Genomic DNA, 20,898 nt, shown 5'->3' with positions numbered 1-20,898 from the left:
TGCATAATTTTTTTTTTCTTTACAAAATTCCGCAGGCGTCCCGCTCTGACGAAAAATATAAATGGTCACATTAATTATGGTTGATTATTACGAACTTTACATGCTAATGAAAAATTATTTGCATTTACCTACATGTAGGACGAGGAATATATTACGGATAATATTTATATACACCAACTTGACTAGAAGGAGTAATTATTTTATTCTTAGTTATAGGAACAGCTTTTATAGGATATATTTTTCCTTGAGGACAAATATCTTTCTGAGGAGCAAAAGTTATTACTAATTTATTATCAGCTATTCCTTATTTAGGAATTGATTAAGTACAATGAGTTTGAGGAGGATTTGCTGTAGACAATGCAACTTTAACTCGATTTTTTGCATTCCACTTTATTTTACCTTTTATTGTATTAGCAATAACAATAAATCATTTATTATTTTTACATGAAACAGGTTCAAATAATCCTATTGGATTAAATTCTAATATTGATAAAATTCCTTTCCATCCTTATGTTACTTATAAGGATATTGTTGGATTTATTATTATAACAATAATTTTAATTTTATTGGTATTAATTAATCCATACTTATTAGGAGACCCAGATAATTTTATCCCTGCTAATCCTTTAGTTACACCTGTTCATATTCAACCTGAATGATACTTTTTATTAGCTTATGCTATTCTTCGATCTATTCCAAATAAATTAGGTAAAGTAATTGCATTAGTTCTATCAATTGCAATTTTAGCAATTCTACCTTTCTATCACTTAAGAAAGTTCCGAGGAATCCAATTTTATCCAATTAATAAAATTATATTCTGAACAATAGTACTTATAGTGATTTTATTAACATGAATTGGTGCTCGACCAGTTGAAGCTCCTTATGTTTTAGTTGGTCAAATTTTAACAGTAGTTTATTTCTCTTATTTCTTATTTAACCCTTTAGTAACAAAGTGATGAGATAATTTATTAAATTAGTTAATGAGCTTGAAATAAGCATATGTTTTGAAAACATAAGATAGAAATTTAATTTTCTATTAACTTTTTACTAAATAAAATTCACTATAATAAATATAATAAAAAAATCTTAAATCCTACAAAAAATAATAAAAAATTTAACGAAAAAGGTAAAAATCTTTTTCAAGCTAAATATATATATTTATCATAACGGAATCGACGCAAAGTTCCACGAACTCAAATAAATATAAAAGAAACAAATGTTAACTTTAAATAAAAAGAAAAAGAAAACACATCACATCCTAAAAATATTAGACAAAATAATATTCTTATAAATAAATACTTGCATATTCAGCTAAAAAAATTAATGCAAATCCTCCTCTTCTATATTCTATATTAAATCCAGAGACTAATTCCGGTTCACCTTCAGCAAAATCAAAAGGTGTACGATTTGTTTCAGCTAATGAAATTCTGAATTAAACTAATGCTATTGGAAACATTAAAAATAAAAATCAAATAAATAATTGATACTTATAAAATATTAATATATTATAACCTTCAATTAAAAAAATAAAACTTAATAATACTAAAGCTAATCTTACTTCATAAGAAATAGTTTGAGCAACAGCTCGTAAACCTCCTAATAAAGCATAATTAGAATTTGAAGATCAACCAGCAATTATTACAGTATATACTCCTAAACTTGTACAACATAAAAAAAATAATAAAAAAAAATTAAAAGAAAATAATTTAATAAATAAAGGTATACATATTCATACCAATAAAGATAAAAATTATGAAAAAATAGGAGAAAAATAATAAGAAATATAATTTTATAATAAAGGATAAGTTTGTTCCTTAGTAAATAATTTAATTGCATCACAAAAGGTTGAGGAATTCCTATAATTCCTACCTTATTAGGTCCCTTACGAATTTGAATATAACCTAATACCTTTCGTTCTAAAAGTGTCAAATGCAACTCTTACTAAAACACAAATTATTAATAATAAACTACCAATAATAAATAATAAATTTTCTAAATAAAACATGTACTATTTGTAATAAAAATTACATATATAAATTCTAAATTTATTGCACTAATCTGCCAAAATAGTAAATTAATTATATTCAATTATAAAAATAATAATTTATCAAATATTAGGTCCTTTCATACTGAAATATTTTAATTTTTTAAAGATAGAAACCAACCTGCCTTACACCGGTTTGAACTCAGATCATGTAAAAATTTAAAAGTCGAACAGACTTAACATTTTAGCGGCTACACCAAAATATATCTCTTAATCCAAAATCGAGGTCGCAATCTTTTTTATCGATATGAACTCTCCAAAAAAATTACGCTGTTATCCCTAAAGTAACTTAAATTTTTAACTTTTAATTTTAATTTAATTTAATTTTTTAATAACGGATCAATTATTCATAAATTAATGATTTAATTAATTAAAAGATTTTTTAATTTTAATATCACCCCAATAAAATATTATCAACAATCACAACAAAAAAAATCCACAAAATTGTAATTACCCAAATATAAAGATTTATAGGGTATTTTCATCTTTTAAATTTATTTTAGCTTTTTGACTAAAAAATAAAATTCTATTACAAGTTTTTATGAAACAGTTAATATCTCGTCCAACCATTCACACCAGCCTTCAATTAAAAGACTAATGATTATGCTACCTTTGCACAGTTAGGATACTGCGGCCATTTAAAATAATTCAGTGGGCAGGTTAGACTTTTTAAATAATTCAAAAAGACATGTTTTTGTTAAACAGGCGAACATTAATTTTGCCGAGTACTTTATAAAAACTTTTCATATAAACTTATTTATACATAAATATATACTAATTTTTTCATTATTACTTCATTTTTATACCCTCCACCTTGGAAAGGAGGGTATATCAACTTTGTCATTCCGTTTGTAACATCCCTAAATATTCGTTTTAGACCCCATAAAGTATATATATTCATAATCAGCATAAAATTCTAAGTCGATTTAACGATGTCCGTCTGTCTGTCTGTCTGTCTGTCTGTCTGTCTGTCTGTCCGTCTGTCTGTCTGTCTGTCTGTCTGTCTGTCTGTCTGTCCGTCTGTCTGTCTGTCTGTTGAAATCACGATACAGCCCACATTATTTGACGTAGAGCTCCAAAATTTAGCAGAGCTATTTGCATTGTGTCTAGGATGGTTGGTATTGAAAATGAGATATATCGGTCCACGTTCTGGTATAGTCCCCATATAACGGTACCTCCCGATATTCGGTATTTTGATGATTTATGCCACATTTTTTCACGGATTTGTCTTAAAATTGGTATTTGTAGGTCATAGCGGCTCCCTGAGCGTGTGGCAAAACATTGCATGTATAGGTCCACGTTGTGGTATAGCCCCCATATAAAGGTACCTCCCGATATTTAGTATTTTAGTTTTTTTTTTACCACATTTTTTCACCGATTTGTCTAAAAATTGGTATTTGTGGGTCATAATGGTTTCCAGCTCCGGTGGCGGAACATTGCATGTATGGGTCCATAATTTGGTATAGTCCCCATATAACGGTACCTCCCGATATTCGGTATTTTGATGATTTATGCCACATTTTTTCACGGATTTGTCTTAAAATTGGTATTTGTAGGTCATAGCGGCTCCCTGAGCGTGTGGCAAAACATTGCATGTATAGGTCCACGTTGTGGTATAGCCCCCATATAAAGGTACCTCCCGATATTTAGTATTTTAGTTTTTTACCACATTTTTTCACGGATTTGTCTGAAAATCGGTATTTGTTGGTCATAATGGGTTCCAGCTCCGGTGGCGAAACATTGTAAATATAGGTCCACGTTTTGGTATAGCCCCCATATAACGGTACCTCCCGATATTCGGTAATTTGATGATTTTTGCCACATTTTTTCAGGGATTTGTTCGAAAATTGGTATTTGTTGGTCATAATTGGTTCCAACTTCGGTGGCGAAACATTGCATGCATGGGTCCATGATTTGATATAGCCCCCATATAACGGTACCTCCCGATATTCGGTTTTTTTATGGTTTTTGCCACATTTTTTCACTGATTTGTCTAAAAATTGGTATTTGTGGGTCATAATGGGTTCCAGCTCCGGTGGCGAAACATTGTAATTATAGGTACACGTTTTGGTATAGCCCCCATATAACGGTACCTTCCCATAATCGGCATTTTAATGGTTTTTGCCACATTTCTTCTAATGTTTCTTTTACCCTAAGGTGGAGGGTATTAAAAGTTTGGCCCGGCCGAACTTAATGTTTTTTTACTTGTTAAAATTAAAATGAATACTTTAATAAAAAATTAAAATTTAAATAAATAATTAACATTTATAAAATAAATTATAAAACTTTTACTAATAATAACTATTTCTAAATCTATATTTATTATATTATTTAAATATTTTTAATAATTTATTTTACAGCTTATCCCATAAAATATTAAAATTAAATAATTATTTAATTAATTTAACTAACTAAATAATATAAAATTTCTAAATTAAATTTATTTCTTAAAGAACTAGATACCTTTAAAAACGAATAACATTTCATTTCTAATATATTATTAAAAATAATTTTGCCACATTAACTTTCATAATATATTAACTCTTTTAAATCGAGAAAATTAAATATTTAATTTTTATTTTGATTTGATAAACCCTGATACACAAGGTACAATAAATTAAATTTTCTTTTAAAATAATAATTTTTCAAATTATTTCAATTTTCTTTCACAATACTAATTCACTATAATTAAATTTATTTTTTCTTTATAAAATACTAAAACATAATCACTTTATAATTATTTTTAATAAAATAGATAAAAAACAATAAAAATTAATAAATAAAATTTAATCAATTTATATTGAGTTTCGCAATAATCTTTTCAATGTAAATGAAATGCTTTACTGAATAAGCTTTAAATTGCATTCTAGATACACTCCAGTACATCTACTATGTTACGACTTATCTTATCTTATTAATATGAGTGACGGGCGATGTGTACATATTTTAGAGCTAAAATCAAATTATTAATCTTTATAATTTTACTATCAAATCCACCTTCAATAAACATTTCAAATTTATATTCGTTTAAATAAATTTATTGTAACCCATTTCTACTTAAATATAAGCTACACCTTGATCTGATATACTTTCTTTTATAAAATTTTGAAAATTAACATTCTTATAAAATATTCTAATAACGACGGCATATAAACTAAACAAATTTAAGTAAGGTCCATCGTGGATTATCGATTACAGAACAGGTTCCTCTGAATAGACTAAAATACCGCCAAATTTTTTAAGTTTCAAGAACATAACTACTACTACTTAAGTAATTCCTTTTACATTTTAAATAATAGGGGACGTGTTAAATAATATGTGCTTTTGTGGATTTTCAGACAATTCCGTTGAAAAATGTGGGTAAAATCATCAAAATACCGAATATCGGGGGGGTACCGTTATATGGGGGCTACACGATATTGTGGACCTATATAGATAATTCTCTGCGGAGGTATAAAGTGCCCAAAAGGAACTTTTTGTGTGGATTTTCAGACAATTCCGATGAAAAATGTGGGTAAAATCATCAAAATCCGACTATCGGGGGGTACTGTTATATTGGGGCTATACGATATTGTGAACCTATATAGATAATTCTCTGCCGAGGTATAAAGTACCCACAAGGAACTCCTTGTGTGGATTTTCAGACAATTCCGTTGAAAAATGTGGGCAAAATCATTAAAATACCGAATATCGGGGGGTACCGTTACATGGGGGCTACACGATATCGTGGACCTTTATAGAGAATTCTCTGTCGGTGGGTAAAGTGCTCACAAGGAACTACTTGTGTTGATTTTAAGACAATTCCATTGAAAAGCGTGGCTAACATCATCAAAATACCGAATATCGGAGGTTACAGTTATATGGGGGATATACGATATCGTGGACCTATACAGACACTTCATTTTGAGGAGGTAAAATGCCCACAAGGGACTCCTGTTGTGGATTTTCAGACAATTCCGTTGAAAAATGTGGGTAGAATCATCAAAATACCAAATATCGGGGGTACCGTTATATGGGGGCTATACGATATTGTGGATCTATATATAATACTCTGCTGAGGTATAAAGTACCCACAAGGAACTCCTTGTGTGGATTTTCAGACAATTCCGTTGAAAAATGTGGGTAAAATCATCCAAATATGGAATATCGGGGGGTACCGTTATATGGGGGCTATACGATATTGTGGACCTATATAGATAATTCTCTGCCGAGGTATAAATTACCCACAAGGAACTCCTTGTGTGGATTTTCAGACAATTCCGTTGAAAAATGTGGGTAAAATCATCAACATACCGAATATCGGGGGGGTACCGTTAAGTGGGGGTTATACGATATTGTGGACCTATATAGATAATTCTCTGCGGAGGTATAAAGTGCCCACAAGGAACTCTTTGTGTGGATTTTCAGACAATTCCGTTGAAAAATGTGGGTAAAATCATCAAAATCCCGACTATCGGGGGGTACCGTTATATGGGGGCTATACGATATTGTAGACCTATATAGATAATTCTCTGCCGAAGTATAAAGTACCCACAAGGAACTCCTAGTGTGGATTTTCAGATAATTCCGTTGAAAAATGTGGGCAAAATCATTAAAATACCGAATATTGGGGGTACCGTTACATGGGGGCTACACGATATCGTTGACCGATATAGCCCATCTTCGAACTTGACCTGCCTGCAGACAAAAGAGAGATCTGTGCAAAATTTTAGCTTCCTATCTTAATTCGTTTAGACTGTAGCGTGATTACAACAGACGGACGGACAGGGCTAAATCGTCTTAGAATTTTACGCTGATCAAGAATATATATACTTTGTTGGCTCTAAAATGATTATTTCGATGAGTTACAAACGGAATGACGAACTTAATATACCCTCCATACCTTTTTTGGTGGAGGGTATAAAAAAGCAGTAAGTTCGGCCGGGCCGAACTTTGAATACCCTCCACCATTTGGAACGAATTAGAAAATTTTCAAAAAAATAAAATCAAATAAAAATTCTTTTAAAATCTTTAAAATATCTAATATAGGAAGGTGCCGATATATGGGGGGATATACGATATCGTGGACCTTTAAAGACAAATCTATGTCTGCGTGTAAAATACTCACAAGAAACTCCGTGTGTGGATTTTCAGACAATACGATTGGAAAATTTGGCTAAAATCATCAAAATACCGAATATCGCGGGGTACCGTTATATGGGAGCTATACGTTATCGTTAACCTTTATAGAGAATTCTCTGTCGGTGGGTAAAGTGCTCACAAAGAACCCCTTATGACCATTCCGTTGAAAAATATGGCTAAAAACATCAAAATTCCGAATATCGGGGTACCGTTATATGAGGGCTATACAATATCGTGGATCTATATAGATAATTCTCTGTCGAGGTATAAAGTACCCACAACGAACTCCTTGTGTGGATTTTCAGACAATTACGATGAAAAATGTGGGTCAAATCATTAAAATACCGAATATCGGGGGGTACCGTTACATGGGGGCTACACGATATCGTGGACCGATATAGCCCATCTTCGAACTTGACCTGCCTGCAGACAAAAGAGAGATCTGTGCAAAATTTTAGCTTCCTATCTTAATTCGTTTAGACTGTAGCGTGATTACAACAGACGGACAGACGGACGGACAGGGCTAAATCGTCTTAGAATTTTACGCTGATCAAGAATATATATACTTTGTTGGGTCTAAAATGATTATTTCGATGAGTTACAAACGGAATGACGAACTTAATATACCCTCCATACCTTTTTTGGTGGAGGGTATAAAAAAGCACTAAGTTCGGCCGGGCCGAACTTTGAATACCCTCCACCATTTGGAACGAATTAGAAAATTTTCAAAAAAATAAAATCCAATAAAAATTCTTTTAAAATCTTTAAAATATCTAATATAGGAAGGTGCCGATATATGGGGGGATATACGATATCGTGGACCTTTAAAGACAAATCTATGTCTGCGTGTAAAATACTCACAAGAAACTCCGTGTGTGGATTTTCAGACAATACGATTGGAAAATTTGGCTAAAATCATCAAAATACCGAATATCGGGGTACCGTTATATGAGGGCTATACAATATCGTGGATCTATATAGATAATTCTCTGTCGAGGTATAAAGTACCCACAACGAACTCCTTGTGTGGATTTTCAGACAATTACGATGAAAAATGTGGGTCAAATCATAAAATACCGAATATCGGGAGGTACCGTTATATGGGGGATATACGATATCGTGAACCTGTATAGACAATTCTCACTCAGGGGGTGAAGTACTCACAAGGAACTACTTGTGTTGATTTTAAGACAATTCCGTTGAAAATGTGGGTAAAATCATCAAAATACCAAATATCGGGGGTACCGTTATATGGGGGCTATACGATATTGTGGATCTATAAAGATAATACTCTGCCGAGGTATAAAGTACACACAAGGAACTCCTTGTGTGGATTTTCAGACAATTCCGTTGAAAATGTGGTTAAAATCATTAAAATACCGAATATCGGGGGGTACCGTTAAATGGGGGCTATACGATATTGTGGACCTATATAGATAATTCTCTGCCGGGGTATAAATTACCCACAAGGAACTCCTTGTGTGGATTTTCAGACAATTCCGTTGAAAATGTGGGTAAAATCATCAAAATACCGAATATGGGGGGGTACCGTTATATGGGGGCTATACGATATTGTGGACCTATATAGATAATTCTCTCCGGAGGTATAAAGTGCCCACAAGGAACTCTTTGTGTGGATTTTCAGACAATTCCGTTGAAAAATGTGGGTAAAATCATCAAAATCCCGACTATCGGGGGGTACCGTTATATGGGGGCTGTACGATATTGTGGATCTATATAGATAATTCTCTGCCGAGGTATAAAGTACCCACAAGGAACTCCTTATGTGGATTTTCAGACAATTCCGTTCAAAAATGTGGGTAAAATCTTCAAAATACCGAATATCGGGGGGTACCGTTATATGGGGGCTATACGATATTGGTGACCTATATGAATAATTCTCTGCCGAGGTATAAAGTACCCACAAGGAACTCCTTGTGTGGATTTTCAGACAATTCCGTTGAAAAATATGGGTAAAATCATTAAAATACCGAATATCGGGGGTTACCGTTACATGGGGGCTACACGATATCGTGGACCGATATAGCCCATCTTCGAACTTGACCTGCCTGCAGACAAAAGAGAGATCTGTGCAAAATTTTAGCTTCCTATTTTAATTCGTTTAGACTGTAGCGTGATTACAACAGACGGACAGACGGACGGAAAGGGCTAAATCGTCTTAGAATTTTACGCTGATCAAGAATATATATACTTTGTTGGGTCTAAAATGATTATTTCGATGAGTTACAAACGGAATGACGAACTTAATATACCCTCCATACCTTTTGTGGTGGAGGGTATAAAAAATAAATAATTATCCATGTATATTAATACTTAAAATCTCAAAATTACTATGTTTTTAACTATTTTAATAATAGGATCTTTAATTGCAATTGCAGCAAACTCTTGAATAGGAGCCTGAATAGGTTTAGAAATTAATTTGTTAGCTTTTATCCCCCTTATAAGAGATAATAAATTAATATCTACAGAAGCATCTTTAAAGTATTTTTTGACTCAAGCATTAGCTTCTTCTGTATTTTTATTTGCTGTGATTTTATTTTTACTTAATACTGGTAATAATGCAAATTTATTTATACTGGTAATTTTTCTTTTCTATTAAAAAGAGGTTCTGTTCCTTTCCATTTTTGATTTCCTAATGTAATAGAGGGAATATCATGAATTAATGCATTAATTCTAATAACTTGACGAAAAACTGCTCCGTTAATATTAATTTCTTATGTAATTTTCAAGCCATTATTTATTATCAGAATTATTTTATCAAGTTTAATTGGTGCATTAGGAGGTTTAAATCAAACTTTTTTCCGTAAATTTAATAATAAGGATAAGCTATTTATTCTTCAATTAGTCATTTAGGATGAATATTAGCATCAATATATAATAGTAATATTTAATTAGTATATTTTTTATTTTATACATTTTTAACATTTTCAATAGTGTTAATATTTAATATGTTTAACATTTCTTATATTAATCAATTATTTTCTTTATTTTTTCATGAAAAAATAATTAAATTTTTCATATTTTTTAATCTTCTTTCATTAGGAGGATTACCCGCATTTTTAGGATTTATACCAAAAATATTTGTAGTTCAATCTTTAACTATAAATAATCAATTATTTTTATTAACTTTTATAGTAATAATAACATTAATTACTTTATATTTTTATGTTCGATATTGTTATGGTGCTTTTATATTAAACTATTATGAAAATAGTTGAATAACATTTTCATATTATAAGTCTTCAAATATAAAGCTTTTACTAACTTTTTCTTATATTTCAACTTTTGGGTTATTTTTAATTTGTTCCTTATATTTCTTTTTTAAGGCTTTAAGTTAAATAAACTAATAGCCTTCAAAGCTATCAGTATAAATACAATCTTTTAAGCTTAGTAAATTTATTACTCCTTTGAAATTGCAGTCTAATGTCATTATTGACTATAAAGCTAATTGATTAAAGAGAAAAATTCTCATAAATAAATTTAAAATCTACTGTCCATTTAATCGCAACAATGGTTATTTTCTAAATCATAAAGATATTGGTACTTTATATATTATCTTCGGAGCATGATCTGGTATAGTAGGAACATCATTAAGAATTTTGATTCGAGCTGAGCTTCAGTTGATTTAGCTATTTTCTCTCTTCACTTAGCAGGAATTTCTTCAATTTTAGGAGCAGTAAATTTTATAACAACTGTAATTAATATACGATCAACAGGAATTACATTTGATAGAATGCCTTTATTTGTATGATCAGTTGTTATTACTGCATTGTTATTATTATTATCTCTTCCTGTTCTTGCTGGAGTTATTACTATATTATTAACTGATCGAAATTTAAATACTTCATTTTTGATCCAGCTGGAGAAGGTGATCCAATTCTTTATCAACATTTATTTTGATTCTTTGGACATCCAGAAGTCTATTTTTTAATTTTACCTGGATTTGGAATAATTTCTCATATTATTAGTCAAGAATCAGGAAAGAAGGAAACATTCGGTTCTTTAGGAATAATTTATGCTATATTAGCAATTGGACTTTTAGGATTTATTGTGTTAGCTCATCCTATTTTCACTGTAGGAATAGACGTTGATACTCGAGCTTACTTCACTTCAGCTACAATAATTATTGCTGTATATTAAAATTTTTAGTTGATTAGCTACATTATACGGAACTCAGTTAATGAATTGCCTTTATTAACTAATTTCTAATATGGCAGATTAGTGCAATGGATTTAAGCTCCATATATAAAGTATTTTACTTTTATTAGAAACTAATGTCAACATAAGAAAATTTAGGTTTACAAGATAGTTCTTCTCCATTAATAGAACAATTAATTTTTGTTTTCATGATCATGCATTAATAGTTTTAGTAATAATTACAGTATTAGTCGGATATTTAATGTTTACATTACTTTTTAACAAATATGTTAATCATTATTTATTACATGGACAAACAATTAAAATTATTTGAACTATTTTACCTGCAATTATTTTATTATTCATTGCTCTCCCTTCTTAACTTTAAAGGCTATTGGTCATCAATGATACTGAAGTTATGAATATTCAGACTTTAATAATGCTGAATTCGATTCTTATATAATCCCTACAAATGAATTACCAGTAGACAGATTCCGTTTATTAGATGTAGATAACCGAGTAGTTTTACCAATAAATTCTCAAAGTCGAATTTTAGTTACTGCTGCTGATGTAATTCATTCATGAACTGTTCCTGCTTTAGGTGTAAAGGTTGATGGTACTCCTGGTCGTCTAAATCAAACTAATTTCTTAATTAATCGACCAGGTTTATTTTATGGACAATGTTCAGAAATTTGTGGAGCTAATCATATTTTTATACCAATTATTATTGAAAGTATTCCAGTTAATTATTTTATTAAGTGAATTTCTAAAAATAATTCTTCATTAGGTGACTGAAAGTACTGGTCTCTTAAACCATTTTATAGTAAATTAGCACTTACTTCTAATGAAAAAATTAGTTAAAAATATAACATTAGTTTGTCAAACTAAAATTATTAATTTATTAATATTTTTTAATCCGTCAAATAGCACCAATTGGTTGATTAAACTTATTTATTATTTTTTCAATTACATTCGTAATTTTTAATGTAAATTACTATTCATATATTCCTTCAAGACCTAAATCAAAGTTAAGTAATAGAACTCATTAAACAAAGTCATTGAATTGAAAATGATACAAATTTATTCTCTGTTTTTGACCCTCTATCAAGTATTTTTGATCTTTCATTAAATTGATTAAGAACCTCTTTAGGAATTTTAATAATTCCATCAATATACTGACTTATACCATCTCGATACCACATTTTCTGAAATAATATCTTATTAACAGTTCATAAGTAATTTAAAACTTTACTTGACCCAATAGGAGCAAACGGTTCTACATTTATTTTCGTTTCATTATTTTCTATAATTTTATTTAATAATTTTATAGGATTATTTCCATATATTTTTACAAGTACCATTTAACTTTAACTCTAACTTGCTATTTAACTTTAACTCTAACTTTAGCTCTGCCTTTATGATTATGTTTCATGTTATATGGATGAATTAATAATACTCAACATATATTTGCACATTTAGTTCCTCAAGGAACTCCAGCTATTTTAATACCATTTATGGTATGCATTGAAACTATTAGTAATGTAATTCGACCAGGAACTTTAGCTGTTCGATTAACAGCTAATATAATTGCTGGACATTTACTTCTTGCTCTTTTAGGAAATACAGGACATTCTTTATCTATAGTATTAATTAGTTTTTTAATTATTACAAAAATTGCATTATTAATTTTAGAAACAGCAGTAGCACTAATTCAATCATATGTATTTGCTGTTCTTAGAACATTATATTCTAGAGATGTTAATTAATGTCAACACATTCAAACCACCCATTTCATCTAGTAGATTATAGTCCATGACCATTAACAGCATCAATTGGAGCTATAATAACAGTTGCAGGAATAGTAAATCAATCCATCAATATGATAATTCATTATTCTTATTAGGAAATGTTATTACAATTTTAACTGTATACCAATGACGACGAGATGTTACTACAGGTTTACGATGGGGAATAATTTTATTTATTCTTTCAGAAGTTTTATTTTTTGTTACATTTTTTGAGCATTTTTCCATAGTAGTTAATCTCCTTCGATTGAATTAGGAGCTATGTGACCACCTTTAGGGATTACTCCTTTCAATCCATTCCAAATTCCTTTATTAAATACTGTAAATTTATTGACTTCTGGAATTACTGTAACTTGAGCTTATCATAGTTTAATGTAAGGTAATCATTCACAAACTACACAAGAATTATTTTTTACAGTATTATTAGGGATCTACTTCACAATTCATCAAGCTTATGAATATATTGAAGCTCCATTCACAATTGCAGATTCAGTATACGGTTCTACTTTCTCTATAGCAACAGGATTTCATGGTCTTCGTGTATTAATTGGAACAACTTTTTTAATTGTTTGTTTAGGTCGACATTTAAATAACCACTTTTCAAAAAATCACCACTTTGGATTTGAAGCTGCTGCTTGATATTGACATTTTGGTGATATTGTTTGATTATTCCTTTATGTATCTACTTACTGATGAGGAGGATATTATTTTATACTATATTATTATCTATATAGTATGAAAATTATATTTGACTTCAAATCATATGGTCTATTATTAATAGTATAGATATTTTTTATTCAATTTTAACAATTAGTTCAATCCTTCTATTAATTTCTATAGTAGTAATACTATTAGCTTCAATTTTATCTAAAAACAATGGTAGATCGTGAAAAGCTTCACCATTCGAATGTGGATTTGACGTAGAAATTGCATTTATTTTACCAATTATTTTAATTATTAAATTTTTAAATATTACGTGCTGAACAATTACGTCTATCATTTTTATTTTAATTCTATTATTAGGACTTTATCATGAATGAAATCAAGGATATATATATATTTATATATAATTTGTTTATATTTAGAGTATGACACTGAAGATGTTAGGGAGATTAATTAATCTTTGATTATATATATATATATATATATATATATATATATATATATATATATATATATATAATTTAAAGAATAAGGGTAAATATACCTAAGATTAGGTCGAAACTAATTGCAATATATCGCTTCATATTCAAGGTAGATTGAAAGATCAACACTTTTTGAATCCAATTAAAATGTTATAATTAACACAACCTATTCAGTTTGATCAATTTAATATTCCTTGATTTCATTCATGATAAAGTCCTAATAATAGAATTAAAATAAAAATGATAGACGTAATTGTTCAGCACGTTATATTTAAAAATTTAATAATTAAAATAATTGGTAAAATAAATGCAATTTCTACGTCAAATCCACATTCGAATGGTGAAGCTTTTCACGATCTACCATTGTTTTTTAGATAAAATTGAAGCTAATAGTATTACTACTATAGAAATTAATAGAAGGATTGAACTAATTGTTACAATTGAATAAAAAATATCTATACTATTAATAATAGACCATATGATTTGAAGTCAAATATAATTTTCATACTATATAGATAATAATATAGTATAAAATAATATCCTCCTCATCAGTAAGTAGATACATAAAGGAATAATCAAACAATATCACCAAAATGTCAATATCAAGCAGCAGCTTCAAATCCAAAGTGGTGATTTTTTGAAAAGTGGTTATTTAAATGTCGACCTAAACAAACAATTAAAAAAGTTGTTCCAATTAATACATGAAGACCATGAAATCCTGTTGCTATAGAGAAAGTAGAACCGTATACTGAATCTGCAATTGTGAATGGAGCTTCAATATATTCATAAGCTTGATGAATTGTGAAGTAGATCCCTAATAATACTGTAAAAAATAATCCTTGTGTAGTTTGTGAATGATTACCTTACATTAAACTATGATAAGCTCAAGTTACAGTAATTCCAGAAGTCAATAAATTTACAGTATTTAATAAAGGAATTTGGAATGGATTGAAAGGAGTAATCCCTAAAGGTGGTCACATAGCTCCTAATTCAATCGAAGGAGATTAACTACTATGGAAAAATGCTCAAAAAATGTAACAAAAAATAAAACTTCTGAAAGAATAAATAAAATTATTCCCCATCGTAAACCTGTAGTAACATCTCGTCGTCATTGGTATACAGTTAAAATTGTAATAACATTTCCTAATAAGAATAATGAATTATCATATTGATGGATTGATTTACTATTCCTGCAACTGTTATTATAGCTCCAATTGATGCTGTTAATGGTCATGGACTATAATCTACTAGATGAAATGGGTGGTTTGAATGTGTTGACATTAATTAACATCTCTAGAATATAATGTTCTAAGAACAGCAAATACATATGATTGAATTAGTGCTACTGCTGTTTCTAAAATTAATAATGCAATTTTTGTAATAATTAAAAAACTAATTAATACTATAGATAAAGAAGGTCCTGTATTTCCTAAAAGAGTAAGAAGTAAATGTCCAGCAATTATATTAGCTGTTAATCGAACAGCTAAAGTTCCTGGTCGAATTACATTACTAATAGTTTCAATGCATACCATAAATGGTATTAAAATAGCTGGAGTTCCTTGAGGAACTAAATGTGCAAATATATGTTGAGTATTATTAATTCATCCATATAACATGAAACATAATCATAAAGGCAGAGCTAAAGTTAGAGTTAAAGTTAAATAGCAAGTTAGAGTTAAAGTTAAACGGTACTTGTAAAAATATATGGAAATAATCCTATAAAATTATTAAATAAAATTATAGAAAATAATGAAACGAAAATAAATGTAGAACCGTTTGCTCCTATTGGGTCAAGTAAAGTTTTAAATTACTTATGAACTGTTAATAAGATATTATTTCAGAAAATGTGGTATCGAGATGGTATAAGTCAGTATATTGATGGAATTATTAAAATTCCTAAAGAGGTTCTTAATCAATTTAATGAAAGATCAAAAATACTTGATAGAGGGTCAAAAACAGAGAATAAATTTGTATCATTTTCAATTCAATGACTTTGTTTAATGAGTTCTATTACTTAACTTTGATTTAGGTCTTGAAGGAATATATGAATAGTAATTTACATTAAAAATTACGAATGTAATTGAAAAAATAATAAATAAGTTTAATCAACCAATTGGTGCTATTTGACGGATTAAAAAATATTAATAAATTAATAATTTTAGTTTGACAAACTAATGTTATATTTTTAACAAATTTTTCATTAGAAGTAAGTGCTAATTTACTATAAAATGGTTTAAGAGACCAGTACTTTCAGTCACCTAATGAAGAATTATTTTTAGAAATTCACTTAATAAAATAATTAACTGGAATACTTTCAATAATAATTGGTATAAAAATATGATTAGCTCCACAAATTTCTGAACATTGTCCATAAAATAAACCTGGTCGATTAATTAAGAAATTAGTTTGATTTAGACGACCAGGAGTACCATCAACCTTTACACCTAAAGCAGGAACAGTTCATGAATGAATTACATCAGCAGCAGTAACTAAAATTCGACTTTGAGAATTTATTGGTAAAACTACTCGGTTATCTACATCTAATAAACGGAATCTGTCTACTGGTAATTCATTTGTAGGGATTATATAAGAATCGAATTCAGCATTATTAAAGTCTGAATATTCATAACTTCAGTATCATTGATGACCAATAGCCTTTAAGGTTAAGAAGGGAGAGCAATGAATAATAAAATAATTGCAGGTAAAATAGTTCAAATAATTTTAATTGTTTGTCCATGTAATAAATAATGATTAACATATTTGTTAAAAAGTAATGTAAACATTAAATATCCGACTAATACTGTAATTATTACTAAAACTATTAATGCATGATCATGAAAAAAAAAATTAATTGTTCTATTAATGGAGAAGAACTATCTTGTAAACCTAAATTTTCTTATGTTGACATTAGTTTCTAATAAAAGTAAAATACTTTATATATGGAGCTTAAATCCATTGCACTAATCTGCCATATTAGAAATTAGTTAATAAAGGCAATTCATTAACTGAGTTCCGTATAATGTAGCTAATCAACTAAAAATTTTAATATACAGCAATAATTATTGTAGCTAAAGTGAAGTAAGCTCGAGTATCAACGTCTATTCCTACAGTGAAAATAGGATGAGCTAACACAATAAATGCTAAAAGTCCAATTGCTAATATAGCATAAATTATTCCTAAAGAACCGAATGTTTCCTTCTTTCCTGATTCTTGACTAATAATATGAGAAATTATTCCAAATCCAGGTAAAATTAAAAAATAGACTTCTGGATGTCCAAAGAATCAAAATAAATGTTGATAAAGAATTGGATCACCTTCTCCAGCTGGATCAAAAATGAAGTATTTAAATTTCGATCAGTTAATAATATAGTAATAACTCCAGCAAGAACAGGAAGAGATAATAATAATAACAATGCAGTAATAACAACTGATCATACAAATAAAGGCATTCTATCAAATGTAATTCCTGTTGATCGTATATTAATTACAGTTGTTATAAAATTTACTGCTCCTAAAATTGAAGAAATTCCTGCTAAGTGAAGAGAGAAAATAGCTAAATCAACTGAAGCTCAGCTCGAATCAAAATTCTTAATGATGTTCCTACTATACCAGATCATGCTCCGAAGATAATATATAAAGTACCAATATCTTTATGATTTAGAAAATAACCATTGTTGCGATTAAATGGACAGTAGATTTTAAATTTATTTATGAGAATTTTTCTCTTTAATCAATTAGCTTTATAGTCAATAATGACATTAGACTGCAATTTCAAAGGAGTAATAAATTTACTAAGCTTAAAAGATTGTATTTATACTGATAGCTTTGAAGGCTATTAGTTTATTTAACTTAAAGCCTTAAAAAAGAAATATAAGGAACAAGTTAAAAATAACCCAAAAGTTGAAATATAAGAAAAAGTTAGTAAAAGCTTTATATTTGAAGACTTATAATATGAAAATGTTATTCAACTATTTTCATAATAGTTTAATATAAAAGCACCATAACAATATCGAACATAAAAATATAAAGTAATTAATGTTATTATTACTATAAAAGTTAATAAAAATAATTGATTATTTATAGTTAAAGATTGAACTACAAATATTTTTGGTATAAATCCTAAAAATGCGGGTAATCCTCCTAATGAAAGAAGATTAAAAAATATGAAAAATTTAATTATTTTTTCATGAAAAAATAAAGAAAATAATTGATTAATATAAGAAATGTTAAACATATTAAATATTAACACTATTGGAAATGTTAAAAATGTATAAAATAAAAAATATACTAATTAAATATTACTATTATATATTGATGCTAATATTCATCCTAAATGACTAATTGAAGAATAAATAGCTTATCCTTATTATTAAATTTACGGAAAAAAGTTTGATTTAAACCTCCTAATGCACCAATTAAACTTGATAAAATAATTGTGATAATAAATAATGGCTTAAAAATTACATAAGAAATTAATATTAACGGAGCAATTTATCGTCAGTTATTGATCAAACTGAATAGGTTGTGTTAATTATAACATTTTAATTGGATTCAAAAAGTGTTGATCTTTCAATCTACCTTGAATATGAAGCGATATATTGCAATTAGTTTCGACCTAATCTTAGGTATATTTACCCTTATTCTTTAAATTATAAATATATAATATATAAATATATATATATATATATATATATATATATATATATATATATATATATATATATATATATATATATATATATATATATATATATATATATATATATATATATATATATATATATATATATATATTTATATATAATTTGTTTATATTTAGAGTATGACACTGAAGATGTTAGGGAGATTAATTAATCTTTGATTATACTGAATTATTTAATTTTACAATGAAAATGTTATGTTTTTGTTGAACTATTACTTTATATATATACTTTATATATATATATATATTTTTTGAATTGTAATTTTATATATATATATATATATATACATATATATATATATATATATATATAATATATATATATATATATATATATATATATATATATATATATATATATATATATATAATATATATATATATATATATATATATATATATATATATATAAATTACAATTCAAAAAATTAAATTTAATAAATAAAATATTCAACAAAATAAAATATTTAACAAAATATTCAGATCAACCCTGATCAAATTATTCAATTCTTATCTTACCTAAAATTAAAGGATAATTAATAATTCCATAAGTAGAAATATAAGGTATAAATCATCTTGACCCTAAAAATAAGAAAAATTATAATTTCTTAAAGCATTATTTATAAAAAATAAAGATACATTAGAAAATAAATAACCTATTAAACCACCAACAATACATACAAATAAAGTCAATAACTTCAAATTTAAAGGTAAAATAATAACTTCCGGAGTAGGAAAAATTAATCAACTTAATATACTTCCTGCTACAATTCTTAAAATTAATAAACCTATTAAACTTTTTAATATAACTCAACCTTCATCATTAAGTATATTTAAAGAAGAAAAATTAGAATCTCCAGTTATTGAATAATAAACTAATCGAAATGAATATCATACTGTTAAACCCGTTGAAGAAAATATAACAAGAAAGAAAATCAATTTATATAAGAAAATTATACTATTTCTAAAATTAAATCCTTTGAATAAAATCCTGCTAAAATGGTATCCCACATAATGCTTAATTTGCAACATTAAAAGAAGAAGTTAATGACATTATTAATCTTAAACTTCTCATTAAACGAATATATCTTAATACAATATTAAATCGAATTAATAAATAAACTCCAGCTGTTACTAAAGTTGAAGAATGAACTAAAGCAGATACTGGAGTAGGAGCTGCTATTGCAGCTGGTAATCAAGAAGAAAGTGGAATTTGTGCACTTTTTGTTATTGCAGCTAATATTACTAATATTCCAAAAATTAACATTTCTCTATCAGACTGTATCACATCTAAATAAAAAATACAATTTCAACTTCCATAATGTAATATTCAAGCAATTGCTAATAATAAAGCTACATCTCCAATTCGATTTGGTAGAGCAGTTAATATACCAGCATTATATGGCATAATATTTTGAAAATAAATTACTAAACAATAAGAAACTAATCCTAATCCATCTCAACCTAATAAAATTCTAATTAAATATGGACTAATAATAATTAATATTATTGAAGTTACAAATATTAATACTAATATAATAAATCGATTAATCTTATAATCTCTTTTTATATATTTCTTTCTATAATAAATAACTAAAGAAGAAATTATTAATACAAAAAATATAAAAATTAATCTTATTCAATCTAATAAAATTGTTATTACAATTATTAAAGAATTTATAGAAACAACTTCTCATTCAATAAAAATTGTATAGTAAATGACAAAAGTCTAAAAAAATAAACTAACGAATCTAATTGAACAAATTGATAAATATTTCACGATTCAACAAATAAAAAAGCTGTAAGTTCGGCCGGGCCGAACTTTTAATACCCTCCACCATTTGGTACAAATTTGGCAAATTCTATACGACGACGTATACCTGCATAGGCAACTTTTGTCATAAGTTATTACAACATTTAAAT

The 20,898-nt window shown here is 27.8% G+C and overlaps 4 pseudogenes; 2 read left to right on the top strand and 2 right to left on the bottom strand.

The window, feature by feature from the left end:
* The first annotated feature begins 161 nt into the window (after positions 1-161).
* On the top strand, positions 162-976 carry LOC131803288 (cytochrome b-like; annotated as a pseudogene).
* A 10,484-nt stretch (positions 977-11,460) lies between these two features.
* Positions 11,461-12,104, top strand: LOC131803282 (cytochrome c oxidase subunit 2-like; annotated as a pseudogene).
* A 4,434-nt stretch (positions 12,105-16,538) lies between these two features.
* On the bottom strand, positions 16,539-17,181 carry LOC131803281 (cytochrome c oxidase subunit 2-like; annotated as a pseudogene).
* Positions 17,182-19,474: 2,293 nt separating this feature from the next.
* On the bottom strand, positions 19,475-20,029 carry LOC131803231 (NADH-ubiquinone oxidoreductase chain 5-like; annotated as a pseudogene).
* Between the last annotated feature and the right edge of the window lie 869 nt (positions 20,030-20,898).

Source organism: Musca domestica, unplaced genomic scaffold, assembly GCF_030504385.1.
Source record: "Musca domestica strain aabys unplaced genomic scaffold, Musca_domestica.polishedcontigs.V.1.1 28, whole genome shotgun sequence".
Lineage (NCBI taxonomy): Eukaryota > Metazoa > Arthropoda > Insecta > Diptera > Muscidae > Musca > Musca domestica.
This window is presented reverse-complemented; position numbering and strand designations above follow the sequence as displayed.